At 46.6% G+C, this 14,502-nt stretch overlaps 1 protein-coding gene across 3 annotated transcripts in view; it reads right to left on the bottom strand.

The window, feature by feature from the left end:
* The window catches only part of snap25a (synaptosome associated protein 25a), a 120,196-nt gene that overhangs the window by 36,689 nt on the left and 69,005 nt on the right, over positions 1-14,502 (bottom strand). The window lies entirely within an intron of this gene.

Here is a 14,502-nt window from a genome sequence, read left to right as displayed (position 1 = left end):
ACCCAGCTGGTTCAGAAATATAACCCAGTATTCTATTTGTTATCTTTATTGCCACCTCAAGCTGTTTAAACATGGTGAGCAATGTGTCAACTAACACCCCCAGGTCCCTTTCAATATCTCCCTTGGCAAGTTCTAGCCCACCCAGGGAGTACGGGTGCCTCCTGTGATCAACTCTAGCCTTTCATTTGTCCATCGCAAATTTATTTGGCACTCGTGGGGCCAGGGTGCAAACCCTGTCCAGCTCTTTTTTAAAAATTACGTTCACTTCCCGCAGACAAACCCGCCCCCCTTCACTACCCCCTCAACTGTCCAACTCGCCCGACGTGTGACTTTGGCCACCTTGCACAGAGTCTGCGACCCCGCCCCCTTTCGGATCATCGTCACTGCCGATTGAAATGCCAGTTTAGTGCATAAATCGTCAAAAAAAATGTTGATTTTGCAAGTGACAGCTGGCCTGTTAGCGTACGAACAGACGAGGCTCCTGAGAATCTGTGGAGGTGGTTCACACCCTTCAAGCAATTGTGTGGCTCTTAATCAATTCCCTTGAAGGAACATTCTGGTGAACAAATAGTCATTGCCTATCTGTCAAGTGTTGAAAAGGTAGCAAATCCCTGAACAATCACAAGGAATTCCAGACGCCAAATACCTTCAAAGCAAATCAGTGAAGAATTTTGTTTCCAACAGCAGGTTTTGACTTACTTTCAATTTGCCTGCTACTCTTGCCTCATGTAGTAATCCAATGCATTTATACAATGACCACGTTATCGTTTATTTTTATGATTGTCCTTACTGGAAAGTCCATTACTGAAATGACCTGAGTGGCCCTAATGTCAAAAGGAATTGCATTGTTAGTTATGGATCGGAGATTGCAGGCTCCTTCTGTGTGCTCCAGGCAGGAAGCTAGACCAGGATCTGGATATGCTGGGCTCTGGTCTGCACTGCCAGTGAGGGCCTTGTAAAGGGGAAGAACTTGCCTAAATTGGGAGTTCCTGCTTTCTCAGAGGGTCCCAGCGTGACGTTGTAGGTTGGCACACTGAGTAAGAAGAGGCCCACCAGCCTCCTGAATGGTGGAGTTGGACCCATGCGAACTTTTCTTTAATATACGCATCAGAAGAGGGCAGGTCACGCTGAACTATCCGGCCTGATGGACAAGGTTGGCGCCCAAGATGTGCCCCTTGTGGCGTGGGTTCAAGCGTGGCAGCAGGTCAGCACCAGTAAGTGTGCTCTCAGTGTACGTTCTCATCATTGTTTTTGAATTCCTCCATGGCCTCGTCCCACCCTATCTCTGTAAACTCCTCCAGCCCCACAGCCTCCTAGATAATCTGCGCCCTCTAATTCTGGCCTCCTGTGCATTCCCAGCCATAGTCACTCCCCCACTGGCGACCACCCATTCAGCTGCCTGGGCCCCAAGTTCTAGAATTCCCTCCCTGCACCTCTCCGCCTCTCTACCTCGCTTTCTTCCTTTAAGACACTCCTCAAAACCTACTTCTTTGACCAAGCTTTTGGTCATCTGACCTAATACCTCCTTACGTGGCTCAGTGTCATATTTTGTTTTATAATGCTCCTGTGAAGCGCTTTGAGGAATTCCATTACACTAAAGGTGTTATATAAATATAAGTTGTTGTTGTTGTTGTAGGTGCTAGGATTGTAGTTTGTGAAATTTCAGGGCTAGGGAGACCAACCGAAAACCGGAAATGTTAAAAAGGATATAAGTGCATTCACACAATTAGCATCATCAACTATACAACTGTTGAACGCTGCTTAAGTTATGAGTGTGACAGCCTTGAAAAATACACTGGTTTTTCTGGCTTCCTCCTGTTTTCCTCCATTTAAATTACTTGAAGAATGGTTTCTTTACAGGCATGCACTCGTTCGAGCTAATTTTCTAATGCTTACTGCATTCAAGCAGTAAAGTCTCCCCCATTACATTACTTTTTTGATTTTAGCTTTAATATATTCCAGAGTGCTAAGATGTTCCTGATGTGCTTCTCGGATGCAACAAGAAAACACTTGAGAAACTTCTCCTCTAAGGTCTAAAGTCTTCCCGCAATCTATTTTAACAACTGGATTTTCCTTTGACAATGGTAAATTAAACCAGAGACATGGAGATTACAGACCGGGCAGGATTACATAAAAAAAAAGGATGGCTACAAATCCTTGTGGCCGCTGCTAGTCTGACTGACAGTCACTCGACGTGTTAACATCCGATGAGGTTTGGAATCACAAAATCAAGCACCCCTCTCTCTAAATTAGACATGTTAATATCTGTGTGTAAGGGTGTGATCACATTAGCAGCAGGCCCCCGCTTCCTCATATACACTATCATTTTTATATCAACTTTCTGCCAGAGTAGGCACAAAGGCGATCAAGGATGAGAATCTGAAAGCACTAGCTGCAGTTAAGCTCTATCCAAGCAGAAATCGGCTAGCATTGTGTGGCTGGAACCTAATTGCCCTGTCTAGGCTGGAGCTCTGTGCAGACCTGGGCGCTCAGGTTACCAACCCTTCAAGCTTGCCCTGCAGTCTCCAGGAATTAAGGATTAATCACCAGAATATTGCTGGGAGCAATCCTGGAGAAAAATCATTGGGACGTTCAAATGAGCTGCATGTGTTTTATGAACGCCGTTGGAATATTTTGTTCAGTAAATATAAAAATACCAGACATGGGAGAAAAGGTTTGAGTGGCCGTCAAGAATGATAGAATTCGAGTAAGGATGCGTCCGGTTGCTTTGCTATTTGCTTGGAACGTGTAGCAAAGTCCAGCCCTTTGTTTATTCCCTTTAAAGCTACAGCTTTGTTTCATTGGGCCGAATTTTATCAGTGGCAACCCCTCCCCCCTCGCCGGGGTGGCGGAACAGCTTCCCCGCGCAGTTCCGCAGCTGGAGCACCTTCCCACTGGTGGGCACAACGTGGGTAAGCTGCCTGCCCCAACGAGGCACACGGGCAACCAACTTGCGCCATTAAAGGCCATTTTTTTGGGGCTGCTGACACCTCTCGGAGCTCCTGGCCTCTCCCACCTGCCTCAGTAGCGCCCACCTTTGCCCATGGCACCACCCAATCTTCAGAGATGCCAGGCCCTCTGATTAGGCTGATAGGATCAGGGGAACGCCCGCCCGTGGGCTCACAGGCGGCCATTTAGTGGGTCCTTCTGCTGGCAAATGCAAGCTGGGGTCCCACTTTTCGCCTGTATGTCAGGGTCCTGAAGCCCGTGGTGAAATTCAGGCCTTTGTGTATGGTCAAAGGTACAAGCTCCTCACGCCTCCTTGCCCCCGCCCCAATACCATCTGCAGGATTAGAACTACATGGAGGATTTGAGCTGAAACAAAATCTTCATCATCCCGGCCAGAGGACTGTGTTCATTCCTAGTAATGGTTTTTTTTCATTAAATCCGCGCAGAATTTAATCTGGCTGCTTAAATCCCTTCACAAGGTATTTAGTGTCATTCCCGTGGTTACATCTAATCGAGAGGAAGGAGGTTGATCAAGATTGGGAGAGATTTGTCTCCATTTTCATTGGTGGCAGCTTATAATCAAGCAGCAGGGACAGAAATCTGCCTGTTTTTTTATTAAACACGAGGGGATTGTACAGCAAAATGTTTGGCCGCCATTAGGTACAGGCAGATGCTATTTTCAGAAACTTGAGACATGAACTTTCCTCTCGAGCAAAGCAAACCTGTTTCTTTATCGTGGGGCCTGAGGAAAGCGTGTTGAATTCTGCTGTATTATTAGCCGGGGAAAAAAAAACACCCAGCAACTGCAAAAATCAGCAAAATTGCCCCCATGGTCGCAGAAAATCAAGCAGCCAGATATCTATTGCTCCCATTAATTCCCACAAATGGAAAAACGATGGAAATGCTCGGCAGGTCGGCCAACATCAGCAGGGAGGAAAACAGCGCCAGTGTTTCAGGTTGACGACCTTTCGTCAGAACCTCCCGCTGACCTGAAACAAGGAAATCCTTCTGGACTTCTGAGACCTTCCCTCAGGTTCAAATGGGGGTCGCAAGCCCGCACTAGGCCGAACTTTAAGCCGAGGGTGGACTCCCCGCTCCAGCCTAAATTTCGAGGGCGAACCCACCTCCGACTAGCCGGCTCACCCCCACTTTAATTCTTCAGGAGACGGCCCTTTATTTAGTAGGAGGCAGGACTTCTGTCCATCTCCAGGAGGCTGGTAGCTCTGCACCCTCGCAGCGCCAAGCAGGGGCAGTGGCCACTGCTGGCACTGCAGATAGGCCAAGGAGGTGGCACGATGAACGATGGACCTGGACGTTCCGGTCAGTCCAAGATCTCTCCGGAGCTTGGCTGAGGGACACCGCCAGTTGGGTGGTGGGGGATGGGGTGGGGGGGTGGGGGGGGCGCATGTTGGACAGGGCATGTTGGACAGGTTGGATATGAGGAGGCAAGTCTGTGGGAGGGTGACCTCCGATCGACTCAGGGGTCCCGGGAAGGAGGCAAACCCCCTTTCAATGACCAGCTGTCCGCAGGGTTAAACCTGCCGGGCTACACATCGGGGCACAGGCCTCACCCGCCACCCATTATATCCCGAGTGGCGGTGGGATGGGGCCCTTAAGTGCGCATTCATTTCCCACTTAAGGGCCTCAATTGGGCCAGAGTTGGGTAGCCCACCCAACGCCTTCCCCATCATCCATAATATCATGGAGGGGTGTGGTGGGTGGGTCAGTGGCATGCCGATGATGGCACACACCCTAATTTACAGGTCCACCCACCGGTTTTCCCCTCTTTGGGTGCCCCGTAAAATTCAGCCCAGTGTATGGAGAGCAGTAACCAAGCTGTGATTTCCCCTACATTGGTCAATTTGAGGCCTTCTAGCTTGGAAGGAGCAATAGGCTGTCTTTTAAGGTAAATAAGAGAGAGAGAGAGAGAGAGGGTGCTGCCATTTTGAGACGCTCACTCTCCGACTTTTTAAAACTGAAAATAAAACAATAGAATCGGCAGCCTGGTCACCGTAATGGGGGTGTGGGGAGGATGAGGAGGTGTCCCCTCCAAAGGGCAGCCTGTCGCTGCGAATTGAGCCAGCAGGCAGTTGGGGTCTCGAAACCTGTCGGCAGCATTGGCCCCCGGGTTTGTTGCTGAGAAGCCCCCTCTAGGCAGCTGCCCTGAGCCTCACTGACTCCAGGGAATTGGGAGGCCAAATGGAAAATTCCAGTCAGTTTCTGACAATGGGTGTTAAGAGGCCTTTAATTAGTTAAATTGACTACCTTCTGTTTCTGGCACTCAGAACATGGGAAAATGGCCCAGAGGTGGGACGGAGCTGGGGAACTGACATGCCAGCTAATTCTGTGCCTCCATTGTTACCGATGTGTTAATTATATTGTTGCGATTCACAGGCGAATGGCATTGTTTCATTAAGTACTTTGAGTACTACAAGCATTGGTTACGACTCCACAGCTCAGTGGTTAAAGCGCTGGTTTTGAACAGACATCGCAGTGGCATAAATGTCTTTGACCACTGGCAAATCCCACCTGGCGGTCCTTTTGACCCAGCAACTCGCCCAGCCCAGGTTGTGGCTGAAACCCGAAAGTGCAAGGGGCTGGAAAAGGGTATCCCAGCTCCAGATAACTTCCTGGATAAGTTGTAATGTTTGACTGCACATCATTGGAAATCTGACCGACCAACACACCATTGACAGGCTCTTTGAACCAACTGGTGAATTTAACATTGCCAAGTTAGACATGGTGGTGTATTGTATTGTATCGTATCCTTGCAATGAGTTTCACAAGCGTAGGTTACGATGGGTCACTGGCTCCCAGGTTGCCTGTATTTTCTGCGGCCTTAAGGAGTCCGTGTTCCATCTGCACATAGATTGTGGGAGATCACCCTCCCTTTTTAATTACCCGACAAAGTTGCTCCTTAAGTTTTGGCTACACCTCAGCTTCACATTCCCGATCTTTGGCTATCTGCTGCAGAGGGGTGGGTGAGCAGGGAGGATGACCTCCTTGTAAGCCTGCTCCTGGCCCAAGCTGGCCTTTAACAGGTCCAGGCAGCAGGCGGCCGAGGGGGTCATCCGGCCTGACCGTCTGCCTCTCTTCCGCGACATTCACGGCCGGGCGTCCTTGGAGAAGGGAGCACATGGTGTCCACTGGTACGCTTGACTTGAGGTGGGGGAGGTGCGGGGTGGGGTGGTGGTGCTGGAGTCTTCCTCACCCCACAAAATGACATTTTGATTTAGCTGGATAAGTTTCCTTTGGAGTTTTGTTTCTGTTACATTGCTCTTTTAAGAGGGCATTCCTCTAATTTGATTTGTTGGTTTGTTAATTTGCTCATTTGTTTTAAGTTCATACTCAAAAGAGCGTAAAGAGAGACTGGCCTGACCGATTGCCCCTTTTCTGCAGCTACATTCGTGCCCAGATGTCCCTGGAAAGGGAGTACACAGTGTCCACAGGCACACTAGAGGCCTTCTCCAGTCGGTGGGCACCACAGCAGCTGAAGGTGCTTCACTGGCCCCAAAATGACATTTTAATTTAATTCGGTAAGGTTCCTTTAAGTTTTTTTATTTAGTTACAGCATCCCTTAGGGGCTATCAATTGGTTTAATTGGCTGTTTTTTTGAATTGGTTATTTGGTAAGTTTATTAAATTTGTTTTATTGGTACTCAAAAGGATATAAAGAGAGACAGGCCCAAACGTCTGCCCCTTTTCTGCAGCTACATTAGTGCCCGACTGCTCCTGGAGAGGGAGTACGTGGTGTCTGCTGGTATGTTTGAGGCCTTACACAATCGGTGGGCACCAGGGGCCTGGAGTGCTTCATCAGCCCCCAAAACCATATTTTAATTTAATTAGATAAGTTTCCTTTGAAGTTTTGCTTCTGTTACAGTGCTCCTTTAAGGGGCTGTTAATTTGATTAAGTTGTTAATTAGGCTATTTTATTTTACCATTTTACCCAAAAGAGTAAAAGGAGACAGGCAGCACGGTGATACAGCACTTAGCACTGCTGCCTCACAGCTCCAGGGACCCGGGTTCAATTCTGACTGGACCTCTGACTGTGTAGAGTTTGCATGCTCTCCCCGTGTCCATGTGGGTTTCTGCTGGGTGCTCCGGTTTCCTCTCACTACCCAAAGATGTGCTGGTTCGGTGGACTGGCTACAGTAAATTGTTCCTCAGTGTGTGCCCTATGATGCACTGACATCATGTCCTGGCTGTACCCCACCTAGCGCCCATTGCCTGTCAGGATAGGCTCTGACTCCCTGTGACCCTGAATTGGATAAAGCAGCTCTGGAAAAAGTGAGTGAGTAAAGAGAGACAGTCATAGAGGTCTACAGCACAGAAAAAGGCCCTTCGGCCCATCAAGTCTATGCTGGTCAAACAAGTACCTAACTATTCTAATCCCATTTTCCAGCACTAGGCCCATAGTCTTGAATGCCATGGCATCGCAAGTGCACATCCAAATACTTCTTAAACGTTAGGAGGGTTTCTGCCTCTACCACCCTCTCAGGCAGTGAGTTCCAGATTCCCACCACCCTCTGGGTGAAAAAGTTCTTCCTCACATCACCTCTAAGCCTCCTGCCCCTTACCTTAAATCTATGCCCCCTGGTTATTGATCCCTCCACCAAGGGGAAAAGTTCCTTCCTGTCCACCCTATCTATGCCCCTCATAATTTTATACACCTCAATCATGTCCCCCCTCAATTTCCTCTGCTCCAGGGAAAATAACCCCAGTCTATCCAATCTCTCCTTTTAACTAAAACTCTCCAGCCCAGGCAACATCCTGGTAAATCTCCTCTGCACTCTCTCTAGTGCAATCACATCCTTCCTTAATGCGGGTCCCAGAACTGCACGCAATATTCCAGCTGTGGCCTAACCAGCATTTTATACAGTTCCAGCATTACCTCCCTGCTCTTATATTCTGTGCCTTGGCTAATAAAGGCAAGTATCCTATATGCCTTCTTAACAGCCTTATCTACCTGTCCTGTTACCTTAAGGGACCGGTGAACATGCACACCAAGGTCCCTCTGATCCTCGGTGCTTCCCAGGGTCCTATCTTTCATCGTGTATTGCCATGCCTTGTTTGTTCTGCTCAAGTGCATCACCTCACACTTATCTGGATTAAATTCTATTTGCCATTTATTAGTCCATCTGACCAGCCCATCCTGTAATCTAAGGCTATCCTCCTCACTATTTACTACCCCACCAGTTTTCATGTCATCCGCGAACTTACTGATCAACCCTCCTACATTCAAGTCTAAATCGTTTAGATATACCACAAACAGCAAGGGACCCAACACCGATCCTGTGTAACCCCACTGGACACAGGCATTCAGTCACAAAAACGCCCCTCAACCAACACCCTCTGCTTCCTGCCACTCAGCCAATTCTGGATCCAATTTGCCAAAAAGAGTCCCATGGACTCTTACCTTTGTTATCAGTCTCCTATGCAGGACCTTATGAAAAACCTTGCTGAAGTCCAAGTAGACTACATCAAATGCATTGCCCTCATCTACACACCTGGTCACCTCTTTAAAAAATTCAATCAAATTGGTCAGACATGACCTCCCCTTAACAAAACCACGCTGACTGTCCTTGATTAATCCCTGCCTCTCCAAGTATAGATTAATTCTGTCCTTCAGAATTGCTTCCAGTAGTTTCCCCACCACTGAGGTTAGACTGACTGGCCTATAGTTCCCTGGTTTATCCCTTCCTCCCTTCTTGCTGGGATACTGGGTCAGTAGATAGGAGGCAGACATATATAATATTGCATTCGATAAACAAACTAGCTAGAAAAGGGATTTGTAACCAGTTTCAGTTTTGGGATTCATTTATCACCAATCCTTCCTCTGTGTCGGCCTCATCGCAGCCTAAACATTCAGCCTGTTAACTCTGCTTTTCTCTCTCCGCAGAAGCTGCCAGACTTGCTGAGTATTTCCAGCATTTTCTGGTTTTGATTTCAGATTTCCAGCGTCCACAGTATTTTGCTTAGGGCATAGGAACATAGGACTTAGGAGCAGGAGTAGGCCATTCAGCCCTTCGAACCTGCTCCCCCACGTAATAAGATCACTATTTTCCACAGCTGTTGTTGTGCCCTTCCCCATGCTAGCTCAGCTGAGAGAAACACCAGTCACAACAAGAAAGCACGTTTAACGCAGTGAAACTCTACAACAGCACTGTGGGTGTACCTACACTACGTGGACTGCAGTGGTTCAAGGAGACGGCTCAACACCACCTTCTCAAGGGCAATTAGGGACAGGCAGCAAATGTTGACCTTGCCAGTGATGCCCACAACCCACAAAAGAATTTTTAAAAAATTCTAAGGCACTTTATAAGGGAGAACATGATGCTGAACTGTAGTGTAAAAGTTAGCTGACAAAACCAAAAGCAGGTTTGAAAAGGTAGATTTTGAAAGCTGGGAGAAAGGAAACAACTTCTCATTTCCTATATTTACAAAAAGCGGCATCTACAAGCGGGAGGGTAAACAATGGGGCCAGAAACCTGCCAAAATTCTCACACTTGTGGCAACTGGTGGAATTACCAGGCCGAGTTTTCATAGTTAATTTTAAGTATCAAAATAAGTTAATGTAGTTTGAAGATTAACGAGCCCTGGAATGATGGCTGGATCGTTTTGCAGAGACTGTGTTTTAAGTTTGGCTCGCCTGCGTAAAATAAGTGTGCGTGTATGTAGCCTTTTAGAAAGCTTTGTTCTTAAAGGGACATTTGCCAGATTTTTCACAGCCGCATTTTTTGATTGTGGCCATTAACCTCTAAGTTTCGTGAGCTCGCTAGGTGCCTGCTTTGTTTTCGTTACCTTTTATTTTTCTAGATTTTTGATATCAAGATGTTTAGTTGTTACCCTTAAGAATTGACATATCACAATAGCCCTTTTTTTCTGTTTTATGTCGGGGCAGAGGAAGATGATGATACAGGAAGAACATGAGTTAGGTTCATTTGCCCAAATCCTTTCGCACCCATATCCCCATGTCTGCAGATCCTGGCAGGCCCACCTGGAAACAATGCTTTTGAAGACTCTACTTCACCAGGGAGGCAATGATGGATCCTATGCAGGACCTGCCTCTCTCGCAGGAATGGCAAAGCCAGTTCAACTCAGTACAGCCCTGAGCTCAATGCAAGCTGCCACGGGGTAGAGTACCAACTAGAGTGAATCTGCAGTGCACCGAGGCATCAAGCAGATCACTGATGTGCTGTTGATATGGCAAATATCCTTCACTTGTCCCCTGGAAAAATCTGAAACAGAACAAGCTGGTCCTGATTTACAGGTTCCGCCAAAGCCTAGGAAGCTATTAATGGCCATAAGAAATGGAAGAGATGGTGGTGTAGTGGTCATGTCACTGAACTAGTAATCATGTCACTGGGCTAGTAATGCTAATACTCTGGGGACATGGGTTCAAATCCCACCACGGCAGCTGGTGGAATTTAAATTCAATTAATAAATCTGGAATATGAAGTTAGTTTTGGTAAAGGTGACCATGATAACTATCATCGATTGTTGTAAAAGCCCATCTGGTTCACCAATGTCCTTTAGGGAAGGAAATCTTCCATCCTTACTCAGTCTGGCCTACTCGTGACTCCAGATCCACAGCAATGAGGTTGACTCTTAACTGCCCTCTGCAATGGGCTGGCAAGCCACTCAGTTCAAGGGCAATTTGGGATGGGCATCAAATTCTGATCCTGCCAGCAACACCCCATGAAGGAACAAAGAAAAAAAAAGAAGCAGGAGTAGACCATTCGGCCCCTTGACCCTGCTCTGCCAGTCAATAAGATCATGGCTGATCTAACTGTGGTCTCAACTCCTCTTTCCTGCCTGTCTACCCGTAACCCTTGACATTCAAAAAAATCTGTCTAACTCAGCCTTAAATATATTCAATGACCCAGCCTCCACTGTTCATGGGGGAGAGAATTCCAACTACCCTTTGAGGGAAGAAATTCCCCCTCATCTCCATCTGAACTGGAAGACCCTTTATTTGAAACTGTGCCCCCTGGTTCCATACTTCCCCATGAGGGGAAACATCCTCTCAGCACCTACCCTGTTAAGACCCCTCAGAATCTTATATGTTTCAATAAGATCCCCTCTCATTCTTCTAAACTCCAATGGGTATGGGTCCAACCTGCCCAACCTCTCCTCATAAGACAAGCCCTCTATCCAAGGAATCAGCCAGGAATGCTATTGAGATGGCCACCTGGACCTACACACGGTGCCATGCCCTTCATGGATGGCTCTATTCCACCCAAGTGCCGTGATTAGTAGCATAGGATCATGGAGGTGAACGTTTGCCTCTTGGACAGCATTACCCGCAGTTTCATTTTATGACAGCTTTATGAAGGAGCTGGTGATCTTTATTCTCAGCACTTTTCCATCCCCCAATTGCAGAGATGCTGTCACTTGCTATTGGCAATAGGTTCCCAGGTGCTGGAGTTAGCAGATGTCTGTAGAAAGCATGGCAGATATTCTGGCTTGGTCCTTTAAGAATTTTATCATAATGTCAGGCCACAGTTGGCAAATCTATTTTAGGAGTTTCCTCAGAGCTAGTAATGAACTTAACTGAAATGATTCAGTATCATTGCTGACTTGTGTCTGTTGGCCTTCCATCAGAATAAAATCTGGAGACAGCAGTGATCATTAGGTCAGCTCACATCACACATCACTGCTAATGATAAGCATGTAAGACTCCCCTAACAACTGGTTAGCTCTATTATAAGAATGTGTACTCATTGCATAAAGCAAGGGAATTAATTGTCCAAAACTATATATATGCTGAGATTGTTCAGATAGGAGCAGCTGGCTTACTGTTATACTGATTATTTTAATTACTTGAAACAGTCTGAAACTCTAAAAATGTGCAATCTTATCTTTACTACCTAAAACAAACTGGTGTGTTAGATTCTAGATTTGCTTTTTCAATGATAAACATGAACAACCTTGTTCTTTAAAGAATGGCTTTAAAGATAACTATGCATCACCGTAGGCAGTTCATAGTTCCAATAGAGTAGAGTTCATTTTCATTCATGAGTATATGTTTTCACATTAATGACATTATGAGTGATTCTAGCAAGCTTGGATACATGGTAGCCATCAAAGCTCCTGCACGATGAGTGCTCAGTATTTGAACTGACCCAATTTTTATGTCAATTGTACTTAGCTGTCTCCTTCAATAAGGAGAAACAGCAGCTGTGTGGACTGTCTAGCCTTTTTGTACTTGACTATCAGTCTCTTTTTTGAGGCCAATCAGCAACAGAGCATTTGCTCCCTCGCGAAAAGCATGGCAGCAATTTCTTTCTGCACACCGCGAGTCCCAATGATGGAAACACGGCAGCAATTTTACTGGTGGTGGCCATCAAAAGGCTGTTGCTGGGACAACTCTCCCATTAAAAATGGCAGCCGCCCCTCCAAGCTGCCTGCCCAATCAGTGCTCAGCTGCTGAGGCTGCAAGAGGAAAGAGATGGTGGTTCCATATTGAGGAGCCCTCAAAGGGCTGGCAGTGAAAAAACTGTTGATCTGCCAGGGCCAGGCAGGCAGGGTGAACCCTCTAGTGGTGGCATCGGGATAATGGGGCAGCTATTACTTCTTGGGGACTCCTCTGTGGGGCATGCAGCCACTGAAAAGGATGCCAGCCCAACCACCCCTGCCCCACCCCCTCCATCTCACCATGCCCCGCGGGTGCGGGGGTTAGTGCTCCAGTGCTGGTAAAATGCAAAAATGCAGGTTATCTGGTAAAGTGGCCATCAATAATTACCTTATTTGGTTGCCCACCTCCAGTCCTGGGCAGCCAAGCCACTACAATTCCTGCCGATCCCCTGGCAGGAGGAGCACATCTGGTTGCCCTCCCAACTCCTTCCATTGCCGTTTTACCACCCCTCCCACCTCCCAGTCCATCTCCGAAAGGCTGGTAAGATCCTGACCCTTACGTCTAAGCTTTATTCAGGCCACTTTCTTGGGCGTAATGCAACTGTCATGTTTGCTCAACTGTCCTCTTTACCACACATGATGCAAAGTTCAAGGAAGGAGAAGAAAACAGAGGGAGAATGGTATCCCCAATACTTGAACAGTAGTGCTGATTTTCAACCATAGGTAACAGAAGTGGCCTCATTGCTTGACCGTTCTCAACCAAGGAGGAAAATCCATCCCATTTGCTCACTCCCAATTCCTGTAAGGAAGACATCCATATATATATATATATATATATATATATATATATATAAAAACAAAAAACTACTGCGGATGCTGGAAATTCAAAACATCCATGCCAGGTGAGGCACTGTCCAGGGTTCTGAACAGTTCCACATCTCTCAGATGAAAGGAACTCCATGAAAGCAGGAGGAATTGTAGGTGAAAAGAAGAGGGGAAACAAATCAAAGAATTCTGATTTTTTTCTTTATTTGCGCTAATTTTAAATCTGAGATCGATAGTTTTTTTTGCGGGAAAAGGGTAAAGAAGGATATGGAACCGAGGCACATGGATAGGGTTAAGATACAGATCAGCCATGATGTCACTTGTTAATGGTATGTTAATTATATTGTTAAGATACACAGGTCAAGGCATTGTTTAATAAAGCACTTAGAACACTTATAAAGCGAGACTAAGGTGGTCTTGTGGCGCAGAGATAGTGTCCATAACTCTGGTCTAGAAGTTTTGGGTCCGAGCCTCACTTCAGGACTTGACGGCCACAGAAGATGTGTTTGTAATCTAACCAAACAGGTTGATTATCAGCCTGTAAATCCTTCTAATAAGCATGATAATCTAGTAGTAAGAGTGGGAGAGATTCCTGGTCTGCAGAAGGTAACGGCAAACCATTGCAGTACTTTGCCAAGCACAATCATGGACCAGTCCAATGGAAGTCCATGGTTACCAATGGCCTCTTAGGGCATGGTACCTTGAGGAGGAGGATAACCTCCACCCTTTATTAATCAGAGCACAATGAACCTGAAGGCGTATGTCATGCTGTTTTCTGTAACTAAACCAACCATTAAGAAAAGGATTGGCACCCAGTTTCACACTTTGCCACCTGACTTGGAATCCATTTATCACCACTGAGTAGCAGAACAAACGATAGGGGCTGAACCTTCTCTTACTATGTTCCTCATATCTGCCATAATTGGGTAGCATTAATTAAAGTAAGGTGGAAGAAAAGGTAGAATTTACAGGATTAGTCTCAGTCCTTTCGCACTGAGTTTGATTAGACCCTAACAAGAGATTTTTGCTGCCCAGATTCTCTTGACGAAAGATATAACTAGACTAGAACTAGGGGACACAGTTTAAAAATAAGGGGTCTCCCATTTAAGACAGAGATGGGGAGAATTTTTTTTCTCTCAGAAGGTTGTGAATCTTTGGAACTCTCTTCCCCAGAGAGCAGTGGAGACAGGGTCACGAATATTTTTAAGGCAGACGTGGATAGATTCTTGACTAACAAGGGACTCAAAGGTTATCAGGGTAGGTGGGAATGTGGAGTTGAAGCCACAATCAGATCAGCCATGATCCTATCGAATGGCGGAGAGAGCTGGAGGGGCTGAATGGCCTACTCCCTCCTCCTGATTCGTACGTTTGT

Source organism: Cetorhinus maximus, chromosome 14, assembly GCF_964194155.1.
Source record: "Cetorhinus maximus chromosome 14, sCetMax3.hap1.1, whole genome shotgun sequence".
NCBI classification, from domain to species: Eukaryota; Metazoa; Chordata; class Chondrichthyes; order Lamniformes; family Cetorhinidae; genus Cetorhinus; species Cetorhinus maximus.
The sequence above is the reverse complement of the archived record's forward strand: the minus strand, read 5'-3'. Positions and strand labels throughout refer to the sequence as shown.